This window comes from Scyliorhinus torazame, chromosome 11 (assembly GCF_047496885.1).
Source record: "Scyliorhinus torazame isolate Kashiwa2021f chromosome 11, sScyTor2.1, whole genome shotgun sequence".
NCBI classification, from domain to species: domain Eukaryota; kingdom Metazoa; phylum Chordata; class Chondrichthyes; order Carcharhiniformes; family Scyliorhinidae; genus Scyliorhinus; species Scyliorhinus torazame.
This window is the reverse complement of record NC_092717.1, coordinates 98230346-98254373: the sequence shown is the minus strand read 5'-3', so window position 1 is coordinate 98254373 and position 24028 is coordinate 98230346.

The following is a 24028-nucleotide window of genomic DNA, read 5'->3' as shown; positions in this document are numbered from 1 at the left end:
TCAGTAATGTATTGCCCATCATGTTTCTAATCTCAAAACATAACGGTAATCTAAATATTAATTTGGTAAACAAAGATGATATAAATAATAAAATTAATTAAAAAAATTAAAAATGCTAATACAATTGGCCAGGAATCTCTGCATCCCCGTCTCTCCCCCCCCCCTCCCCCCCTCCCCCCCTCCCCCCCCCACCCCCCCCCCCCCCCCCCCTGCCCCACCCACTTCGCCTCATTAAAATTTTGAGTCACAATCAGGTAGAGTATCCCACATCAGCCCAAAATTGGGATCAGTGCCGGGCGTCAGACCCATTGAGAGTTTACGGTCCGGCCCCGGTGGCCTTAACGGGCTTCCCTATAATTATGCAAAAAGCCCTTTTTAAAATATCATTAATGGGCTTGAACCCCGATTCCAAGCCCACGATGCTTTACCACCATAGCAAGAGCTGCATAAGGCAGCCTTTGGTGCAGATCTTGATGAGTTTAGACGAGTTTAGACCTGGTGCGTTGAATCCCAAGGAGGGGTCAAGAAGGACGGTCCAGTGTCACTGTACCGCTCTTCTGCTACGAGGCTGCAGAGGGAGGGTCCCCCATGGTAACTGGAGGTTGTGTGGGCCCGGGCTGGGGAAACAGGTTGATTACAGAACTCTCCCCTGGGACATGGGTCTCATGGCTGGACTGTCCCTTCTAGCCATGGGAAACATGTAGATCACTCTTGGCATGGCGTTTAGGCAACTCTCTGATCAAAATATTCATTCTTGGCTGTGTACTGTGAAAACAATGAAGTGGCCTGGTTACTTTGAACTGCTCTGCTTGACAACTGCAGGCAACTTCAAAGCAGCTAAGTGCTCTTAGCTCCACTTTTCTTACGGCAGTATTTATGTGTTTATAAACATTGCAATTAGGATCAGTGAAGGGGACTTCAGGTGCATTCAACTGTGAAAGGAACAATAAATAAACAAAACTCCTGCTTGCTGTGTAAAAACCATTAAGCTGTCAATCAAAGGCTTCTTAAAGATACCGTGAAATTGAAAGAAAACAAACAGTTTGCAAATTTCAATGGGTGTGAGCATTCGAGGAAGGCTCAGAGACTTGAAAAAAATGCAGTGTTAAATGCATGGGGCTGAGTGAGAAGATATGGAGAAAGGGAAAATACTTGAGTCTTCCTGGTTTGTAACAACAATTAACTGTTTGATATGCTCTGTAGCTTTCAGGCATCTGTTCACTTCGTAGTCTTCACAGTACACAGATGAGAATGAAGATTTTGATCAATTAACTTCCTGAAGTCACTATGCCACGAATGATCTTCAGGTTTCCCAGAGCTAGGAGTGACAGTCCATCCATGAGAACCCCATTTCAGAGAGAATGCTGAGGTCAACCCCTTGCCGCCAGCCCGAGCCCACCCAAACCCCAGGACCCTTGGGGGATACTTTCGCTGCAGTCTGGAAACAGTAGAGGGGCACATGGGCACTGGACCTAGTTCCTTGGCCCCCCTCAGGGTCCAACGTGCTAGGCCAGGGTGTTACTGACAGAATGTCACTGCCAGGGTGTCAGGGGGAAGTGCACCATTGGGATTGCCTAGGGGTGAGGCCTGAAGAAGGGGCCTGAGGGGTGAGCTGAGGGGGCATTGGGGTCACCTTCATGCCTGTGTAGTGTGGGGGGTGGGAGGGGGCGGGGTGTTGACCCATCATTTTCATGGTGTGGGGGAGGATGTCCCCTTTGCTGAGGGGTCCCCTTGCCAGTAGGGTTCACCATTTCTGTTGCGGGAAGAGGGGGGGCTCCTGTCAATGGATGCTGGGATCAAGGCACCCTTTAAAAAGCGCTGGCGTACTTTCTGATGCGATTATTTTAGCATGCTGATGGTAGGGGAATCCCACCTGGAAGACACTCCTAGCCCCAGCAGGAACCACTCTTGTGTTACCGCTGGTGGGGGCACTTCCTCTGATAACAGGATATTAGCACCCATTATGTTTTTATTTATAATTAATAGTCAGCAGATGGTAATTACTAATCTGCTATTACTTCTGTTGACTGGTTACATCATGTGCAAGATGATTGGTCTGCTTCTCTCAACTGTAGTTTACTTGATTTTTCTGACGTTTGGGCACAAACAATGAACTTAGATTGTAAATCACCATGGGTTGCATTTTCCTGCCCCGTTGGCAGTGGGCTGAGGGATAGGAGTGCTGGCAAAATGGTGGGAATGGACACTGGGAAGGGTATCTGCTGCTACTGGCAATGCTGCATGCAGCAATGGTCAATGAAGGGCCTCTTCCTGCCTACTCTGCCAATTTGCCCCCTCAAGAGAGCCCACAGCTATGTGCCAACACAGCCAGGTAAATGCTGGTGGCACCAGAAGGTTTTGAGGGTGGCCCTCCTTGATGGGCGCTCCCTGGACAAAGGAGATGCCTTTCTGACCAAGGCCATCCTCAGAGCAACAACGTGTCCAGTGCTCCATGACCCTTCCTGGTCAGGCCCCATCATCACCCAGCCACAGTGATCTGTCTTTGAATGTGCTTAACCATTACGGTGTCATTTCACCAATGCGAGCGGTGGCTCAGCTTTAGATGCTGGTCTTCTGATTGGGCCGGCAGTTCTTGGGGGCAGACCCCACCCAATGGCAACATCTTAATTGAATACCGCCGGTAAAATGCTGCCTGAGCGTCTACCCCTATCAGAAGCGGAGTCGGCTCCCACTGTCAACCATCATTGATAAAATTCAACCCTACGATTCTCAATCAATCGGACGTGTTCACTCACTTCGGTAATAGGTTCTCCATCAGATTATTCAGTTCAAGATTTTCCAGATTCGAAAAGGGCAACGTTTTAAATGTCAATTTCCTTTAAAAGTCTATTCAATAATTACAAAATGATACATTTCATTTAACGTTTGAGGTTGATGTAAGAAATGTTTAACAATAAGACTGTTCAGTGTTTTATTTGTAAGGCTTTTCAGCTCCCAAATTCCTTGGTTTGAAGGAGATTGTTGAAATTGCCTGATCAGATGAAGGCTATAAAAACTTTGATCTTGCTGTAAGAAATGAATCTCACCTTTTGACAAGATGTGGAATTGTGCTCGGTTGACTTCAGCTTTCAATGTTTATGTTTCCCTTCATCTGTATAAAAGACAGAGACATAAGAGAGCAATTAGTTTGTCTTTTCACTCAAAATCAATTGATCTTTTCGATCTGCATATGTCAGGGCAGGTTATTGGTGAACATAATGGCAAAGTTATTGTTTTGATGATATAGGGTTATGGATGCTATGTGACATTTTCCTTCTTTAAGACTGTTGTGGCTTTAGGCAGTATGCAGACCGAAGCTGTGCAATTTACTTCTCCCAAACGAAATGAAATGAAAATCGCTTATTGTCACAAGTAGGATTCAAATGAAGTTACTGTGAAAAGCCCCTAGTCGCCACATTCCACCGCCTGTTTGCGGAGGCTTTTTCGGGAATTGAACCGTGCTGTTGGCCTGCCTTGGGTGCTTTAAAAGCCAGCGATTTAGCCCTGTGCTAAACCAGCCCCTGCTAAACCAGCCCCTACTGTTCTTCTGTGAAACTGTTCTTTAAAAAACCACAAGTGTTTTGATGATTTAAAAACAATCATAGGCTTACTGATTAATTTTTCTTTCACCGTCAGATTGAACAGATTGGTCCGCACATGTTAGAACATGCTAGCTTCATATCTGAACTCTTCTTAACCTTTACAGCAAACTAACTGCCTTAGGGGACGCTCCGTTATTTCAGCATCAGATCTTTTTGCAAAACAAAATCTAAACAGCAGCAAATTCGATTCAGATTAACATCTGAATAATTGTTTTGGTTTTGTTGTAATGCTTTATATTAAAAGGAAAATAAATAGCTGTTTGTCATAATGTGTATTCCAATATATATATGGAGAGGGAGAGAGAGCGCAAGATGCACCCTGAGCAGCTATTATCCAGCACAAGTAAAATATTCAGTGTTATTTTACAGGTTCTGGAAGGATTGATTAAGTTCTCTAGTGTATAAGAAGGCTGACATGGATTCAAAGAGGAAATGTAAGACTTGAAGGTACAGCACTGCTGTGACATTTCACTCCATAAAAATGCCAATATTTTAATTCTGTACATAAATCATTTTCATCAGTTTAGTTCCATATCTCAGTCTCCACTTCTTTATACATGATTGGGATGTGCTATCTTTAACAGATAGGATTTTGTGTTCTTTTTGGAGCATTGTTTAATACCATACCTCCCAGCAGCTTTAACACTTTGTGCTGCATTGCCAAAAACGATCCTGTTCTTTGTCTCAAAGTACCTTCCTTGTGGCCTTTAAAAATGCGTTCATCATTGATAATGGTTTATCCATTTAAAGTGATGATTGATGTGGGAAAAGATGTGTAGTGTTTGAAGGCAACCTTTGTCGATAAGAAGGGCAAATACGCAGAGTGTATTGGTTTGATTTTGCTCATTATAGGAGACCTTTCATAGTTTCATTGACTTGCTGTCTAGATCCTGTTACTTACCTGGTGCTTTCATTGTTTAAATGGTGCGGACATGCACATTGGTCATGTTCTCCCATTTGTTCTCAGATGGAAAAGTGATTTTTTTTAATACGCGCAACTGTGAAAGGATTGCTATTTACACAATTTATTTTCAGCAGGCAAAATGTTTTCTTTCCCGAATTTCCTCAGAAAAAAAATATTCTTTATATCTTCAGCCTCGTTTTCATCAGTGGGAGTGGTATCTCGCAATTTATGAAGTGCAATGTGTCACGGCACAATTCCAGCCCCACTTGACCTGAAGACACAACACAGATGAAATTGGATTTTATTTAAAATACCCAAGGTCCTTGGCTGAGCCCAATCAACTACAGTCTCCAGGGGCGGGAATCTCTGACCCCCCACCGGGTCGTTGAATCGCCGGGGGCTGGCGTGAATCCCGCCCCCGCCGGTTGCCGAATTCTCCGGCACAGGAGATTCAGCGGGGGCGGGAATCGCGCCGTGCCGGTTGGCGGGCCCCCCCCGGCGATTCTCTGGCCCGGATGGGCCGAAGTCCCGCTGCTAGAATGCCTGTCCTGCCGGCGTGGATTAAACCACCTCTCATACCAGCGGGACAAGGCGGCGCGGGCGGGCTCCGGGGCCTGGAGGGGGGGGCGCGGGGCGATCTGGCCCCGGGGGGGTGCCTCCACGGTGGCCTGGCCCGCGATCAGGGCCCACCGATCCGCGGGCGGGCCTGTGCCCTGGGGGCACTCTTTTCCTTCCGCCTTCGCCATGGTCTCCACCATGGCGGAGGCGGAAGAGACCCCCCCCCCACTGCGCATGCGTGGAGATGCCGTGAGCGGCCGCTAACGCTCCCTCTCATGCGCCGCCCGGCAATGCGGGGCGGGAATCAGTCCGGCGCGGGCCTAGCCCCTCAAGGTTAGGGCTCGGCCGCTCAAGATGCGGAGGATTCCGCACCTTTGGGGCGGGGCGATGCCGGACTGATTTGCACCGTTTTTGGCGCCGGTCGGCGGACATCGCGTCGATTACGGAGAATTTCGCCCCAGATTTGTAACTTTAAAACGCTAGGACCCTTTTATTATCAACAATATTATGATTAAACAGACAGAAAATGTAACTGACTATCTCCTACCCCTTTCCCAACACCCCTTCCCTTCCTAATTCGCCTTACTTTTTACACGCGCAGACAAACAACACAGAGAGTTGAAAGGGAAATAAAATATAAATAAAAATAAAAGGATAATGATCTTTTATGCACTAGGATGATTTCCAGTCAATGTCTTTCTAAAGTTCAGCTTTCGTTTTAGTACTTCTTCATTCTAGACTTGAGATGGTTTTCTCTGGAAAGGTTGCCTACCTTCTCTGCAGACTCAACAATATTTCAGGTCCACTGCAAAGGGTGTGCCAGGCACTCACTGCTTTCAGAACAATAGAGCAGTTCTTTAATTTTAGCAAGCAGGGGGGAGGAAGAGAGAGAGAGAGTTCCTTTCACTTCCAAGGTTGAAATGCTTCTGCTAAGTTCTCTCAGAAAGCATCATGCAGGAAACTTTCACTGACTGTTGTCAGGCAGAACGTTGTCCCTGGCCAGCGCACCGCTTGTCAGTTAACCAATCAAACCGACTCCTTCTAAAGTTGATTCCTAATATCCACGCGGTGCCAAAGAGTCTAGTTTTGTCTTTTCAAGATACAAAAACCTGGGAAAACTGTCCTGGCAAGCAGGCCTTTTCGACTTTGAATCTTCTGCCTCAAGGCATATCCCGATTATGGATCCACAGAGCAAAACAATAAAATAAAATAAATTGAAATGAAACAAATAAACAGGAAGGACTCTTACAAATGTCATTTTACCAACCCGTCGCTGATAGGTGTGAACGCTTAGATTAAGCCCTGAGTCATAGGAGGAAAATCTCTACTGACTGTAGAAAAAATAAAATTGTCAGTCTTAACCCATCTCCTAGTCAGCTTGAATCCACCATACAAAATAGCCTAGAATTTGGCACAAAATTTTAAATCTAAGGCCATAAGTATATCTGGTGCAAATAACTGGAAATAACTTCACGAGTATAAGAACAAGAATGACTTTCTGACCCTCGCTGAAAGGTACATGCCTGCAGCAAAGTAGAGGGAACGTCATTCACCATCTGGCTGTGCTATAGGAGCGTCTAATGCTGATGTTTTATGCCAAAACAAAGGGAACCTCTTAATTTTCGAACAACTATGTTTGTTATCCGAATGAACACAAATATTGTCTGAAAAGAAATGCTTTGTAATGTCATTCAAACACTTTAGGCATCAATTTTGTAGTAAAACTCTATTCATGGCCCTTATTGGAGTGCACAGGTATTAACATACAAACACTTAAGGCGGGATTCTCCGTCGGCGGGATCCTCCGCTTTGCCGGCAGCGCACTCATGCTTGTGGATTTCCTGATTGTGTGGGAGTGCCCACAATGGGAAACCCCAATGGCCGACTGCTGGGACGGAGAATCCCGCTGTCGGTGGGGGGGGGGCACCAGAAAACGGGTGCGGTGGGTCAGAGAATTAATGTATTTGATGATTTCTTCTGCTATTTTAATGGAAGAATCAACCTCTATTTTTTTCAATAATTCTAAAGTAAAGCCTAGAAATTGGTACATTTTTTAGATGGGGCATGGACTACGAAGGCCCCAGTATAGCAGGTAGGAAGCATGAGCATATTTGCTACTACAGTAGTGGGTAACAACAAACAGGTGGCATCCTTTATCCAGCCCAAAACAGACTTTAGGTCCTTTGCATGTACAAATGTGGGGTTGTTGTGCTCACCTCTTCGAGATCTCTTTATCCTGAGCAAGGCAGCAACCTCATGGCTGCACTCTGGGAAAGATAAATAACTTACCTAAAAGACTCCTGCCATTTTCTGCCCTTCACTTAACCTGTTTCACTATCAATAGCCCCAGCTCCTGACATAATATACACCAGTATATCATGGTGCAGATACACACACACTGATGGACACACAGCGGGACCAAACAACAAACACAACACCGCAGCCAATCATCAGTTAGAGCACACGCACTATAAAGGCAGGGGGCATCAGAGTTCCCGCTCATTCGAGCTGCAGCCTCCTAGTAGAACAGAGCTCACAGCCTGCAGCACAGATCTTCACCATGTGCTGAGTGCATAGACTGGTTAGGACAGGCATAGGTCTTTAGTTCAATCTAATATCACGTTAACGCACAGTGAAAGTATGTTCAACAGTTTCTGACTTAATAAAATAGTGTTGCACTATTTTAAGTGTTGGTGGCCTGTATGTGTTCCACGGATCCAGAGCACGCAACACATCATGATACCAGGAGTTGAGGGATATTAGAACTTCTTAGACCTACCTGCAAGTGATCTGCCTTCCACCAGCATACCGTCATCCTGCAAAATGGACAGCGTCTTCCCGCCGCCGCTCTGCATCACCGGCAACCTAGGGGCCAACCGGAAGATATTCAAACAATGCTTCCAGCTCTTCCTTGAAGCCACAGACCGGGAGGATGCCTCGGACTCCAGGAAGATCGCTCTCTTCCTATCCATGGCCGGGGACCATGCCATCCACATTTTCAATTCTCTCACCTTTGCGGATGATGAAGATAAAACAAAGTTCAAGACGGTTCTCCTCAAGTTTGACACTCACTGCAGCATAGAGGTGAATGAAAGTTTCGAGCACTATGTATTCCAACAATGTTTGCAGGGTAAGGATGAACCTTTCCAATCCTTTCTCACGCACCTCCGCATCCTTGCACAGTCCTGTAGCTATGGGCCCACCTCCGACTCCATGATCCGCGACCAGATCACTTTCGGTGTTCAGTCGGACCCCCTACGACAGCAGCTCCTCAAGGTAAAGCAGCTCACCCTAGCGACCGCCATCGAGACCTGCATGCTACACGAAAATGCCACGAGTCGGTATTCCCACATCCAAGCGGTTGAAACAGCGCGGCAAGGTCCCCATGAGGCGGAACGGGTCCAAGCAATCGAGCAACTCCAGGGCCTCAGCCTGGATGAGGGCGGCCATTTCATTCGCTTTTCGCGGACTCCCGCGCTTGTGCACACCAAATGAGGGGACGGCGACGTCGACGAACGTAATGCGCAGTTACGCACCACGTACGACCGCACCGCGCATGCGCGGTGGCGCTGCGAATGTACTGATGCTACGACGTGCGGCAACTGTGTCTCCGCCCATTTAAAGCGGCAATGCCCTGCCAAATCCCGACAATGCCTGAGATGTGGCAAACTTGGCCACTATGCTGCCTTATGCAGAGCAGCTCAGCCTGCCAACTCATATTGCTTCAGCCAGCATCGCAGAAATGTCCGGGCCATTCAACCCATGGTCGCCGAGTCCGATGCGGACCTACTACCCAACATTGACACCGAGGACCCGAAGGTGCCTTTTCGAGTCGGTATCGTTACAAAAACAGGGTGTCCCCGAAGCAAAGAATCCAGCCTCTATCGGTATACAGCATCGATCCAGACGATGAGTGGTGTGCCACCCTGGCAGTCAACCAGAATTTGTCGCCCATCCCAGATACTTAATTTATGAACTTTGCGGACTTATAGGGCGGGATTCTCCACCCCCACGCCGAAGTGGCGGCGCCGTCGTGAACGCCGTCGAGGTTCACGACGGCGCGGAACGGCCCCGGTCCCGACCGATTCAGGCCCTGATAATGGGCCAGTATCGGGGCCACGTCATCTACCCGCGCCAGGCCTTGTTGCCCGCGTAAAAGCGGCGCCGAATAGATGACGCGGCCGGCGCCGCATAACAGACGTCATCCGCGCATGCGTGGTTGCCGTCCTGTCCAAATCCACCCCGCAAGAAGATAGGGGACGGATCTTGCGGGGCCGCGGAAGGAAGGAGGTCCTCCTTCAGAGAGGACGGCCCGACGATCGGTGGGCACCGATCGCGGGCCACCCCACATTCAAGGTGAAGCCCGGTGCAGGATCCCCCCTCGCCCCCTCACAGGCCGCCCCCCCAGCGTTCATGCACCGCCCACGACTGTAGCGACCAGGTGTGGACGGCGCCGGGGGGAACCTGCCGTTTCGGCCTGGCCGCTCGGCCCATCCAGGCCTCAGAATCCCGGGGGTGCCGGAGAATCGCCATTTTGGGTGTCTCCGGTGATTCTCCGGCCCGCGAAACTCGACCGGCCCATTCCCGCCGCTTGGGAGAAATGCGGAGGGCGTCGGACCGGTGTCCCCGGAAATTTCGGCGGCCCAGGCGATTCTCCCAACCGGCGTGGGAGTGGAGAATCACGCCCATAGACTTTCTGAATTGTTTTGTTGCTTTGTTTGATCGTTTACCTGGTTTGTATATCGTGTTCATCTCGTTATTCTTGTTGCATCCTGTTTCTCTGCACCAGGCACCTTCCCATGTAAATAGCTTAGTTCTCATGTACGTTGTCCTGTAAATATGTCTTCGCATCCCACATGTAGTTAGGAACATTCTCACCATACACTATTTATTGCCACACATATACATTCTTTTTTAAAAGGGGGGATGTCATAATACACACCAGTACATCATGGTGCAGATACACACACACTGATGGACACACAGTGGGACCAAACAACAAACACAACACCGCAGCCAATCACCAGTTAGAGCACACACACTATAAAGACAGGGGGCATCAGAGTTCCCGCTCATTCGAGCTGCAGCCTCCTAGTAGGACAGAGCTCACAGCCTGCAGCACAGATCTTCACCATGTGCTGAGTGCATAGCCTGGTTAGGACAAGGCAGCACGGTAGCATAGTGGATAGCACAATTGCTTCACAGCTCCAGGGTCCCGGGTTCGATTCCCGGCTTGGGTCACTGTCTGTGCGGAGTCTGCACGTCCTCCCCGTGTGTGCGTGGGTTTCCTGCGGGTGCTCCGATTTCCTCCCACAGTCCAAAGATGTGCAGGTTAGGTGGATTGGCCATGCTAAATTGCCCATAGTGTCCAAAATTGCCCTTAGTGTTGGGTGGGGTTACTGGGTTATGGGGATAGGGTGGAGGTGTGGGCTTCGGTAGGGTGCTCTTTCCAAGAGCTGGTGCAGACTTGATGGGCCGAATGGCCTCCTTTTGCACTGTAAATTCTATGAAAAATTCTATGAAATCTTTAGTTTAATCTAATATCGTGTTAACCCACAGTGAAAGTATGTTCAACAGTTTCTGACTTAATAAAATAGTGTTGCACTATTTTAAGTGTTGGTGGCCTGGATGTGTTCCATGGATCCAGAGCACCCAACACATCAGCTCCCTCCCCTGATTTGAGAACCCTGATTCACCTCTAATCAAAACCAACCCCCCAACATTGCGATCTCTGATTCTCCCTTAGCTCCCTGGTCCTCTCCAGCATAAAGTCTAAAACCTTACCCTCCTCAACCCGAACCACTGCTCCTCCAGGGATTGGTAGCCCAAATGTTTTAGCCCACTCTGTCCTCCTCCAACTAACCTCCTCCTTTTCCCCCCAATAACATTGCCATCCACATTTCAAATAAACCCTACCTCCTCCTCAGATCAACAAACCCATTTCCCTCTTCAACCCTCTCCCCCACCAGTGAACCATCCCACATTTTACTGCTCCTCTTTCACCTCTGAGTCAAGTGTCTCCAACTGATCCATCCTTCCCTCCCTAAGTCCTGTCCCTGGTGTGGACTTTCCTGCTGCTGTAGCCTTCACTGACTGGTTCCCCACTCGACTATAGGCCCAGCTTTTAAATTGGGCTGACCTCCTGGCAGGGAAATGATAGGAGATATCACTGACACACTGTTACATCAGAATGTGGCAGAATCCCAAATTGTGGGTTCCCCATGGGTTTCTGACCAATCTGTGAATCAGATGAGCAAACATTCTTGCCCTTGTCTCCAATATTTATAGGTCGGTTGCAGGGGAGACTTACAACCACCGAACACCACCAGTAACAGTGATGTCCTCCCAAATTTAACAAGGCTACTATAACTTTTTTGATCAGTTTCCCACCTAGCAGCCTAGCTGGCATCTGGGAACGAACACCCAGCAAGAGACAGCAGCTAGGGAAAGTTGGAAATAGTCCCATCTATTAGGAGAAGGTTAGATTGGTAATCAGGACTAGGGAGGGGTCAGAGGGCAGAAGCCAAGATCCGGAGATCAGAACCTTCCTCGTTAATCATAAGTTGAGTACTGCCGATGATATCAGTCAACTGCACCAGAATATAGCAGAATGAGCAGATAAGTAACTATAAGACCAAAAGACCGTAAAGCATAGAGGCAGAATTGGCTATTCCTCCCATCAAGTCTGTTCCGTCATTTAATGAGATGACTGATCTGAAGAGATAATCCTCAACTCCACTTTCCCTCTGTAGACTTTTATGCAGGACATGCCACACAGCCCACCTCATGTTTTGAAATGATGGGAGTTGGTCCGCCATTGGCTGGAGGGGGAAGCTTCTGGTCCCACCATTGTCAATTGAATGTACCCGTTGAATGCACTCCTCGCCACCACGACACCAAAAGATTCTGCCAATGTAATTGGTTGGAAAGTTCCGGCCTTTGTGTCATCCTTTGTTCTCAACACCTGTCTTCCCATCTATTTTTGTGCCTTACGCAAACATGCCAATAGTACATTCACTTCCCTCGACCTAGTCATTAATATATTTTGTAAATAATTGTGGCCGCAAAATTGATCCCTGCAGCACTCCACTAGTTACACGTTGTCATCCTGAAAATGTCCCTCCCTTATCCCAATTCTCTGTCCTGTCTTCGTTTACCAATCCTCTACCCATGCCAATAAACTACCCCAGCACCATGGGCTCTTATCTTATCAATTTGCCTTTTCTGTGGTACCTTATCAAAAGTTTTTTCAAAATCCAAGTACACTACATCTGTCGGTGTACATCTACTGCTTGTTACCACCTCAAGGAATTCTCAAAGAAGTGGTATAAGGAGCTTACGATAGAAAAGTATAATGTGATGCATTTTGGCAGTGGGGATTGGGAGTGACAATATCGACTTAATGACACTCTTTGAAAGAATGTGCAGGGATGGAGGGACCTGGGTGTTCACGTGCACAGATGTTTGAAGGTGGTGGGGCATATTGAGAGAGTAGTAAAGCAAATAGAATCTTGGGATTCATAAATAGTTGGACTGAGAAGAAAATCAGGGAAGTTATGCTGAATTTTTATCAAGTCATGATTAGACGACAAATGGTTATGTCCAGCTCTGATCACCATACTTTAGGAAAGATATAAGCGTCCTAGGGAGGGTGCGGAGGAGACTTACCAGACTGCTTTTCGGAAGGATGGATTTAAAGCTACAAGGTTAGGTTGGAGAAGCTGAGGTTTTTCTCCTTGGATTGAAGGAGACTGAAGGAAGATTTGATGGAGGTGTACAAGATTGTGACAAGTTTAGATAAGGTAGTCAAAAAAAGCTATTTCGATCACATGATGGTGCCTGGAAAAGAGGAGACAAATTTCCGATTTCCCCGAGGCACTGCCCCACTGCAGGGGGAGCAGGGGAAGTGCTGAATGCAGCCCAAATAGCGGATGCATGCACCTTGGCATCTGGCACCCTCTCTGACACACTGCTCCTCTCAGGGTGGATGCCACTCCAGTGGCACTATCAGCTAGCCTACCCTGCAGGACCATCGGCCATCACCAAGCCCGCCTGCCCATTCTACGCCTGCTCCCATCCATCCTGCCCCCGGACAGGGAGACGCAACCTATCCGTCACACACAGGTCCCACAGCACACCGCAGTTACGGTCCCAGCAGGTGCACATTCCCTTCACCCAGTCCCATCCATGGGCCCTACCTGCACGCATGTTTGGCCTTTAACCCCTGTGAGAATGGTTTGCCGATTCAGCCAGGAATGGTTAGCATCTGCCTGGCTGCAGCAGGCGCTTTCGGATGTCCTGGAACACTCGTCAGTGCCCGATACCTTCGTCGCGCTCTCTCGGGTGAGGGTTTGGCTCGTGGGCAACGGGGGTTATCCATTGCAGTCGTGGCTGATGACACCTGTCCAGAGGTCCCAGACCGATGTGGAGAACCGCTATAACAATGCCCATGCAATGACCAGGAGCGTCGTCGAGCGGTGCATTGGTCTCCTGAAGATGCGGTTCAGGTGGGGCCCTCTAATATAGCACTAGGAGGGTCTCCCACATCGTGTTGGCCTACTGGGTCCACCACAACACTGCACTTCAGTGAGGCAACATACTAGAGGAGGATGAACACCAGGCCTCATCCGACGAGGAAGATGCAGAAGAGGGCCAAGATGGGCAGAGCATGGAGTCCGGGCAGGCACAGTAGGCCGCATGACATGTGCTTCAAGGCCGCTGCACATGGGATAACCTAATCGCTTCCAGGTTCGCTGACTAGGCAGCTTGGTCACCGGCAGCTCAACCGTCCTGTCCCACCTTCACATACCACCCAGCACCCCGTCCTCCCATGGCCACCCACACATTCCCCTGTCCCCCCTTTCTGCACTCCATCCTCCCACCCCAGCACCTGCAGCCCCTCAGAGCTTCTCACCTGTTTCGCCACAGGGTGTTGGCCCTGGTTTAGCAGTATCAGCGGATCCCGTCCATGGGATGGAGGATGATGATGGCCCGCAGTGCAATGGGCCCTGGTGCTCCGCAACGTTCGCCAGAGTCTCACTCCTTCCCCTGGCGGATGAGCTCCTACTCCACGATCCCCATGAGGAGATCAATCAGATCATCCCCAAGAGTTTCATGGGGCTTATAACACTTACTATCTATCTTTATTTTCTAGCTAGCTTTCCCTCATATGAATTTTCTCTCCTTATTAATCTTTTTCTCATTCTTTGATGCTCTTTGTATTCTGTCCAATCTTCTGACCAGCCACTCATCTTTGCACAATTATATACTTTTTCTTTACGTTTGACATTGTCTTTACCTTTTTTAGTTAACCACAGACGGTGGGTTCTCTCCTTGGAATTTTTTGTTCTCATTGGAATGTATCTATTCTGTGCATTCTGAAACTTCCTCTTAAATGTCTGCCACTGCATTTCTATTGACCTATCCTTTAACCTCATTTGCCAGTTCATTTTAGCTATCTCTGCTTCCATGCCTACATAATTGCCCTTATCTAAGTTTAAAATAGTAATCTTGAACTCACTCTCCTCCCTCTCAAACTGAATGTAAAATTCAATCATATTATGATTGCTGCTGCCTCGGGTGTTTTAGTGATGAGGTTATCAATTAATCCTAACTCATTGCACAAAACCAGGTCCAGTTATTGGGTTATGGGGATAGGGTGGAAGTGAGGGCTTAAGTGGGTCGGTGCAGACTCGATGGGCCGAATGGCCTCCTTCTGCACTGTATGTTCTATGTTCAATGTTCTATGTGTGCGCTCTAGTTGGCAACAGAACATGACGCTGTGAGAAACTATGCTGAGTACAGTCTATGAGCTCTTCATTTCTGCTACCTTTGCTCATCTGATCTTTCCAATTAATATGTTTATTACAATTCTCCATGGTTATTGCTGTATCTTTCTGACAAGCTCCCAATATCTTTTCCTTTCTACACTGTGCTACAATGTAGTTAAAATCAAGTGGTCTGTACACCAGTCCCAGGAATGACTTCTTCATCCCAATCCAAACTGCTTCTACATCCTGGGCTGGATTCTCCGCCGGCGGGATGTTCCGTTTTGCCGGCAGCCCTGGGGTTTCCCGACAGTGTGGGGCTGCCCCAAAATAAGAAACCCCATTGACCAGCTGGCAAAACAGAGCATCCCGCCGGCGTGCTGAACCAGAAATCTGGCGTGGTGGGACGGAGAATCCAGCCCCCTAGTTTCCCAAACTACGGTCATCCCACTGTAAAGTGCTGATACCATCATTAATTAACAGAGCCACTCCAAATTTTCCTAGCTTCTTGTCCTTCATAAATGGCACATACCCTTCATTATTCAGGTTCCAATCTATGTCATCCTGCGGCCATATCTTTGTATTGTCGATCAGATTGTACTTACATATTTCTATCAGTTTCTCTGTTTCATTTCGAATACTACGTGCATTCAGATACAAAATGTAGACTGAGTGGTCACTTGATGGTGCGTTGACATGGCTATAAAAAGTGTCACGTGTTGGGAGCATGGGAATTTTCTACAGAGCATGAGCAGAATACAAGCATGGAGTAGCTGCTTAGCCAGTAAATAAATCATTGTTTGTTGCAAGTCCTTATTGTCAGTGTTTGGGAACCCAGCACTTTTACATGGTGCCAGGAGTTGACAATATGGCACAAGGTCTTCGCCACATTGACCTTTTCGTCTTCAATGAAAGCATTGCAGACAGTTGGGAAAAGTTTTTAAAGGATTTACGTATTTACTGCAGTGTTGCATTATATGACAAACCAAAAAGGGAGCAGCTTAAACCTTAGTAAAGCTAGTGTGCCCTGAGGCCATCGAGAAATTCAAGTCATTTGTTTTCCAAATGGAGGAGTAGAAAGAGGACCATGAAACAATTCGAAAATGTTTGAGAACATTTGTCTTCTGGTAAAAAATATAATACTCGACAGGCATACATTTCATTCAGCAAACCACAGAACAGATGAATCAGTACAATTTTATATGGTAACTTTGAAAATCTTAGTAAAAAACATGCATTTGATATGCTAACTCATGAGTTAGTCAGGGATCAAATTGTCTGCGGGGTCCACAGCGATCTTGTCCCAAATCAGCTTCTGCGAGAGAAGGACTTAACACGACAAACAGCTAATAGCATCTGCATGTTAAATGAACAGTCAGAATAAAACAACAGAGATTTTCGGTGGGAAACAGACATTTATGCGGTACGGGGCATGCCCTGCCCCAACTGTGATGGCCATTACCCTCAAAACAGGACAGTATGTTTCACGTATATTAAATGCTGCAAGTGTGGCAAGTGGAATAATTTCACAAAAAGCTGCAGGTCGAAACCACAGCAATCATTCTTTGATACCAGCCACATTGCAGCCGGTCAGTCCTCCAAGGTTAGGAGCGTCAGCAAGGTATATGAACTTGAGCTCAGCCAAAGCAACCAAACCACTGAGCCGCCAACAACACTCTACTGTGAGAGTGACTACACCATCACAAAAAAGGGTGAGATCTTCACCAATCTCAACATTATTTGTAACAATGTGAGACTGAAGATTGACACTGGAGGAAAGTGTAACGGGCTGCTCAGTCGAATGTTACTGGAACTAGTCCTATATGTAACACCGGACAACAGTACATAGGTGGACCTCATGGCTTATGGTGGACAAGCCATCCGCACAGAAGGTGTAGCCACTCTTCACAGCACACAGAGCAGTTTCAAGTTTCATATAGTTGATCAGAACGTAAGGTCTTCGGGACAGCATTGCACTGGAACTTATTAAACTTGGTCCAGAGGTGCATGCATTACAACACCAGGCCCCAGAAATTACAGCATACAAAAACCTCTTCAAATGGGATGTTATTGGTAAGCTACCAGTAATATACCACATAAGACTAGATGACTAGGTACTACCAACAATTTGTATTCCGAGAAGAGTACCAATATCCATGAAGCAAAAAGAAGTCAATGAACTGAAACAGGTGACACACTAGGTGTCACAACCCCTATAGATGAGGCCACAGAATAGGGTTCAACAATGGTGAGTGCTGTAAGGAAAGACGGCACAGTCAGGACATGCATTGACCCAGTGCATTTGAACAAGGCGCTGCTCAGACCTCTTCACTTTATGAAGGCAGTGAAACAGATGATAACGGACAAGCCAAATGCTAAGGTTTTCGCCATTCTGAATGCGAAATGCAGGTTCTGGCAGATGCCATGAGATGAAGAATCTTCTAAACTTACCACATTTGTTTCTCCATTAGAAAAGCCATAGGGTATATAAAGAAAAAAATATCTGTCTAATAAATGAAATGTTCATTTCATTCATTGGACAGATTTTTTTTCTTTGTATGCCCTATGGCTTTTCAACAGGCAGCGAGGTTTTCCAGTGGTGCATGGAGCAACACTTTGCAGGTCAACCATGAGAAATCATCATTGATTTGGGGTTTAGGGCTGTACTATTCAAGAATATAGAACATAGAACATACAGTGCAGAAGGAGGCCATTCGGCCCATCGAGTCTGCACCGATCCATTTAAGCCCTCACTTCCACCCTATCCCCTTAACTCAATAACCCTTCTAACATTTTTTGGTCACTGAGGGCAATTTATCATGGCCAATCCACTTAACCTGCACGTCTTTGGACTGTTGGAGGAAACCGGAGCACCCGGAGGAAACCCACGCAGACATGAGGAGAACATGCAAACTCCTCACAGACAGTGACCCAGTGGGGAATCGAACTTAGGACTCTGGCGCTGTGAACTAATTTGCTCACAGCCTATGGTGAAAGCCAGGTCTAGACAAAACATTGACTATATAACAGATAGGCATCCCCGTGGACAAGCATGCCTTGCACTGTTTTCTTGATCTGACAAATTATCTTTCTATGTTCATTCCGTGTTAACGATGGGCAGCATGGTTTTGTGAAGGGGAGGTCGTGTCTCACTAACTTGATCAAGTTTTTCAAGGAAGTGACAAAGATGGTTAATGAAAATAGGGCAGTGGATGTTGTCTACATGGACTTCAGTAAGGCCTTTGACAAGCTCCCTGAGGGCAGACTGGTACAGCAGGTGAAGTCACATGGGATCAGAGGTGAGCTGGCAAGATGGATACAGAACTGGCTCGGTCACAGCACATAGAAGGTAGTAATAGCTTTTCTGAATGGAGGGCTGTGGCTAGTGGTGTTTCTGCTAGGACCTTTGCTGTTCGTAGTGTATATAAATGGTTTGGAAGAAAATGTCACTGGTCTGATTAGTAAGTTTGTGGGCGACACAAACATTGGTGGAATTGCGGATGGCGATGAGGACGGTCAGAGGATACAGCAAGATATAGATCGGTTGGAGGTTTGGGCGAAGAGATGGCAGGTGGAGTTTAATCCGGAAAAATGTGAGGTAATGCATTTTGGAAGGTCTAATACGGGTGGGAAAAAAACATAAAGTAAATGGCAGAATCTTTAAGAGTATTGACAGGCAGAGGGATCAGGTTGTACAGGTCCACAGGTCACTGAAATTGGCAACGCAGGCGGATAAGGTAGTCAAGAAGGCATATGGCATGCTTGGTTTCAGCTGGGGCATTGAGTACTAAAATTGGTAAGTCATGCTGCAGTTGTATAGAACCTTAGTTAGGATATAGTATTTGATTCTGATCGCCGCACTATCAGAAGGATGCGGAGGATTTGGAGATAGTATTGAAGAGGTTTTCCAGGATGTTGCATCACATGGGGGGGATGCACGAGGGGACATACCTTTAAATTGAGGGGAGATAGATATAAGACAGATGTCAGAGGTAGGTTCTTTACTCAGAGAGTAGTAAGGGCGTGGAATGCCCTGCCTGCAACAGTAGTGGACTCGTCAACACTAAGGGCATTCAAATGGTCATTGGATAGACATATGGACGATAAGGGAATAGTGTAGATGGGCTTTAGAGTGGTTTCACAGATCGGCGCAACATCGAGGGCCGAAGGGCCTGTACTGCGCTGTAATGTTCTATGTTCTATGGAGGGCATTAACTATGAGGAGAGGTTGGATAAACAAGGTTTGTTCTTACTAGAATGATGGAGGTTGAGGGGCGACCTGATAGAAGCCAACAAAATTATGAGGGGCATGGACGGAGTGGATAGTCAGAAGCTTTTTCAAAGGGTGGAAGAGTCAATTACTAGAGGACATAGGTTTAAGGCGCGAGGGACAAAGTTTAGAGGAGATGTGCGAGGGAAGTTATTTTACCCAGAGGGAACTCGCTGCCAGAGGAGATGGTGGAAGCAGGTACAATAGTGACATTTAAGGGGCGTCTTGACAAATACATGAATAGGATGGGAATATAGGGATATTGTCCCCAGAAATGTAGAAGACCTTAAGTTAGATGGGCAGCATGGTCGGCTCAGGCTTGGAGGGCTGAAGTACCTGTTCCTGTGCTGTACCTTTCTTTGTTTGTGCTATATTGCGGTCATTGGACCTCTTTGTCAACGTCTCCGTCAGGACGTCGAATGGTGCTGACAAGAGCACTGCACATCATCACATCATCTTCAACAGACTCAAACAGGTAATCGCAGTCCCATCGGTGCTACAATACTTTGATGATCGAGCACCCATACTCCTATCAGCAGATTCCTCCCAGCACGGACTTGGCACAGTCTGTATTCAGAATGGCAGACCAATAGCCTTTGCTTCAAGGGCTCTAACTGACACCGAGACTTGTTATGAACAGATCGAATAGGAACTCCTTACTCTAGTCTTTGTCTGTCAGAATTTACTTGACTTCATATATGGCTTATCCTGCAACTGTTGGAATGGGTGATCAGCCATTCATAGCTATCTTTAAGAAGCCTCTTCACACTGCGTCTGCACCTTTGCAACTGCACTTACATGAGGTCCTGGACCTCCAGTGATTAACCACAGCAACTGGCATCTTCAAATGGAATGGTAAACAACATTTAATCTTAGTTGATTAATATTCCGGATGGTTTGAACTCGACTACTTGCATCATCAAGCTCAAGAGGCTCTTCACATGATATCCTCCAGAGACTCGTGACAGACGACACTCTCCAATTCATCTCCAATGAATTTTGAAACTTTGCACACACATAGGACTTTGAGTACATGATGAGCAGCCCCCTACACCCACAGTCCAATGGCCTGGTGGAGTAGGCATTCTGCTCAGCTAAGCATCTTGTAGAGAAATGTGTTTGAGATGCCATAGATTACTATGCTGCACTTCTCGGCCTACGAAATCTGCCACAACAGGTTCTGCCCTCGTCACAACTCTTTTTCAGGTGCACCAGGACCACAATTCCTATTGCTAAGGTTCTGCTGCAGCCCAAACTTAAAACTGATGTGAATGACATCCTCATGCAATGCCGGCTGACAAGCAAACAATGTGATATTAATTCATAGAATCCCTACAGCGCGGAACGGGGCCATGCGGCCTATCGAGTCTGCACCAACCTTCCGAAAGAGCACCCAACCTAGGCCCACTCCCCCGCCCTAGTCTCGTAATCCCACCTAACCTGCACATCTTTGGAAACTAAGGGGTGTGGTAAACCACGTTATTGCATTACATGTACTGTATTGTATGTGTACGCCTAGGCTTGTCAAGGCTGGCTCCGCCTGTGGCTCCTCCCCTTGGGCCTCTGTATAAAAGTGGCAAGTCGCCGCCTCCGGACCCAGTTCAGGTCCAGAGGCAGGAGGCTTGCTGTTTAGTGTATTAAAGCCTGAGTCACGTTCATCACTCGTCGTGTGTTATTGATGATGTATCAATTTAGTACACTAAACTCCTCAAGATGAACTCATCGCTCAAGCCTGATAGCTTGGAACTGGACCCACAAGCAGCCGACGCTACAGAAATGTTTGAACACTGGCTAAGCTGCTTCGAGGCGTACCTCGCATCCGTCAACAAAGACCTCACAGACCTCCAGAAGAAGCAGGCACTCCATGCACGGGTGAGTCCAAGAGTCTTCCCCCTCATCAGGGATGCTCCCTCGTACGTGGAATAACGCTGCTAAAAAGACAATACGTGAAATCCGCTAACCAGGTATATGCCAGGCACCTCCTCGCCACGAGATGGCAACGCCCTGGGGAATCACTCGCAGACTTCCTGTGTGCCCTGCACATCCTCTGCCGGAACTGTGACTGCCGGGCGATATTGGCTACCCAGCACGCGGAGCTGCTGATCAGGGACGCTTATGTCGCGGGCATGAACTCAACTATATCCGCCAGCGATTACTAGAAGGGGGGACACTCGGCCTCCCAGAGACAATACAACTCTCCAACTTGCTGGAGGTGGCCTCCCAGAACATGGGGGCTTACACCTCCGACCACGCGGCACCCTTGTGGGCCTCGTGGGCGCAGGCATCAACCGACACGGGTGCGACTCGAGCCTGTGCCGCGCAGCGGGCCGCCAACACCGGAGACCTAAAGAGCTACTTCTGTGGCCAGAGTAATCACCCCCGACAATGCTGCCCGGCACGGAACGCAACTTGTAACGGCTGTGGGAAGAAGGGCCACTTTGCAAAAGCCTGCCAGGCCCGATCTCCCCCTAAATCTTCTAGGCCCAGCAGTGCTGCCTGCTGCATGTCGGGGCCGCCCGCAGCTGCCGCGCCACCCGCCATGTGCGACCCACGGGGGCCGTCAGCTTGGACGCCATCTTGCACCTCACCCGCCACCTGCGACTCATGGGGGCCGCCAACTTGGGACCACTCCACAGCCTCCCGGGAGCCCAGCTCACCCGACCGTATGCTGGTCGCCGCTACCTCCGACTGGCCTACCGACCGCCTTCTGATGCTCGCCTCCATCACACTCGACCAGTCCCGGCTGCACCACCTCACGACGTCCACGATAACTGTCCGGATTAATGGGCACGAGATGGCCTGCCTTTTTGACTCCAGGAGCACAGACAGCTTCATACGCCCAGATACGGTAAGGCGCTGCTCCCTCCCAATCCTACCCGCGACCCAGAAAATTTCCCTGGCTTCCAGATCCCATGCAGTAGAAATACAGGGGTACCCGCGACCCTCACTGTACAAGGCGTAGAGTACACCAACGTTAAGCTCTATGTCCTCCCCCATCTCTGTGCTGCCCTGCTACTGGGGCTCAACTTCCAGTGCCATCTCCAGAGCCTTACCTTAAAGTTCGGCGGACCCCTGCCTCCCCTCACCGTCTGTAGCCTCATGACCCTTAACGTCGCCCCACCCTCCCTCTTCGCAAACCTCACCCCGGAGTGTAAGCCAGTCACCACCAGAAGCAGGCGCTACAGTGCCCAGGACAGGGCCTTTATCAGGTCAGACGTCCAGTGACTCCTGCGAGAGGGGATCATTGAGGCTAGTACCAGCCCCTGGAGAGCCCAAGTGGTGGTCGTCAAGACTGGGGAAAAGCACCGGATGGTCATCGATTATAGCCAGACCATTAACCGGTACACACAGATCGATGCATACCCCCTCCCCCGCATATCTGACATGGTCAATCAGATTGCGCAGTATCGAGTCTTCTCTACAGTCGACTTGAAGTCCGCGTACCACCAGCTCCCTATCCGCCCGGAGGACCGCCAATACACTGCCTTCGAGGCAGATGGCCGCCTCTACCACTTCCTCAGGGTCCCCTTCGGCGTCACCAACGCGGTCTTGGTCTTCCGAAGGGAAATGGACAGAATGGGCAACCAGTACGGGCTGCGGGCCACGTTCCCGTACTTAGACAACGTCACCATCTGCGGCCATGACCAGGAGGACCATGACGCTAACCTCCAAAAATTCCTCCACACCGCCAAGCTCCTTAACCTCACGTACAATAAGGAGAAATGTGTTTTCCGCACAACTCGCCTAGCCATCCTCGGCTACGATGTGGAACACGGAGAACTAGGGCCCGACCCAGATCACATGCGCCCCCTCCTGGAACTCCCCCTCCCCCACTGCCCCAAGGCCCTGAAGGGATGCCTGGGGTTCTGATGCACGATCAATTACACAAAGACGAGAGTAGGATGTAATCGAGGCTTTATTACACTGAGATGTGTGGCCTCCTACAGCAGCTAACAAAATGACTGCTGTACTGGAAGCACACATATTTATACTCCGTCTACTAGGCGGAGCCAGCAGGCAGGGATCTACCCCCGTACCTGTAGTACAGGGGCCTTACCATAAAGCACCTATATCAACATCCTATATATACAATATATACATCAGTGGTGACTACCACATTCCCTCCCTGTTAAAAAAATGAGTCTGGCGGGGGTGGTGGAGAACTATATACAGAAAGTTGTGTTTTTAAAGTACAGATAATACAAATTCAGGTGGTCCGGTGCCTTGATCTGTCGTTGAGAGCGCCGCAGTGCTGGTGGCGACTCCGTCGGCGGCTTGGTCTTCGGTGACTCCGGGAGCGTGTCGAAATCCTCTTCATCCCTGGGTGTGAGCAAGGGGAGAATGGATTATCCCGGAGCGGGTGCTGCGGTGGGGTGCCCTAGTGGAGGGGAGGGTGGCGCCGGGGTGGGGTGGGGGGTGGGGGGGGCCAGCTGGTGCCAGGTCCCTGAGGGAGACCGTGTCTTGGCGGCTGTCGGGATCTGCTACGTAGGCGTACTGCAGGTTGACGTGAAGTAGTTGTACCCTCTCAACCAACGGATTTGCCTTGTGGAGTCGGACGTGTCTACGGAGGAGAACGGGTCCTGGAGCTGCCAGCCATGTCGGGAGCGAAACCCCGGAGGTGGACTTCCTAGGGAAGGCAAAGAGACGTTCATGGGGGTTTAGTTAGTCGCGGTGCACAGGAGCGACCGAATGGAGTGAAGTGCGTCGGGGAGGACCTCCTGCCAGCGTGAGGCCGGGAGATTCCTGGACCGTAGGGCCAGCTGGATGGGCCTCCAGACCGTCCCATTCGCCCTCTCCACCTTCCCGTTTCCCTGGGGGTTGAAGCTGGTCGTCCTGCTCGAGGCAATGCCCCTGTTGAGCAGGTACTGGCGCAGCTCATCGCTCATATATGAGGATCCCCAGTCGCTGTGGACGTAGGCGGGGAAAC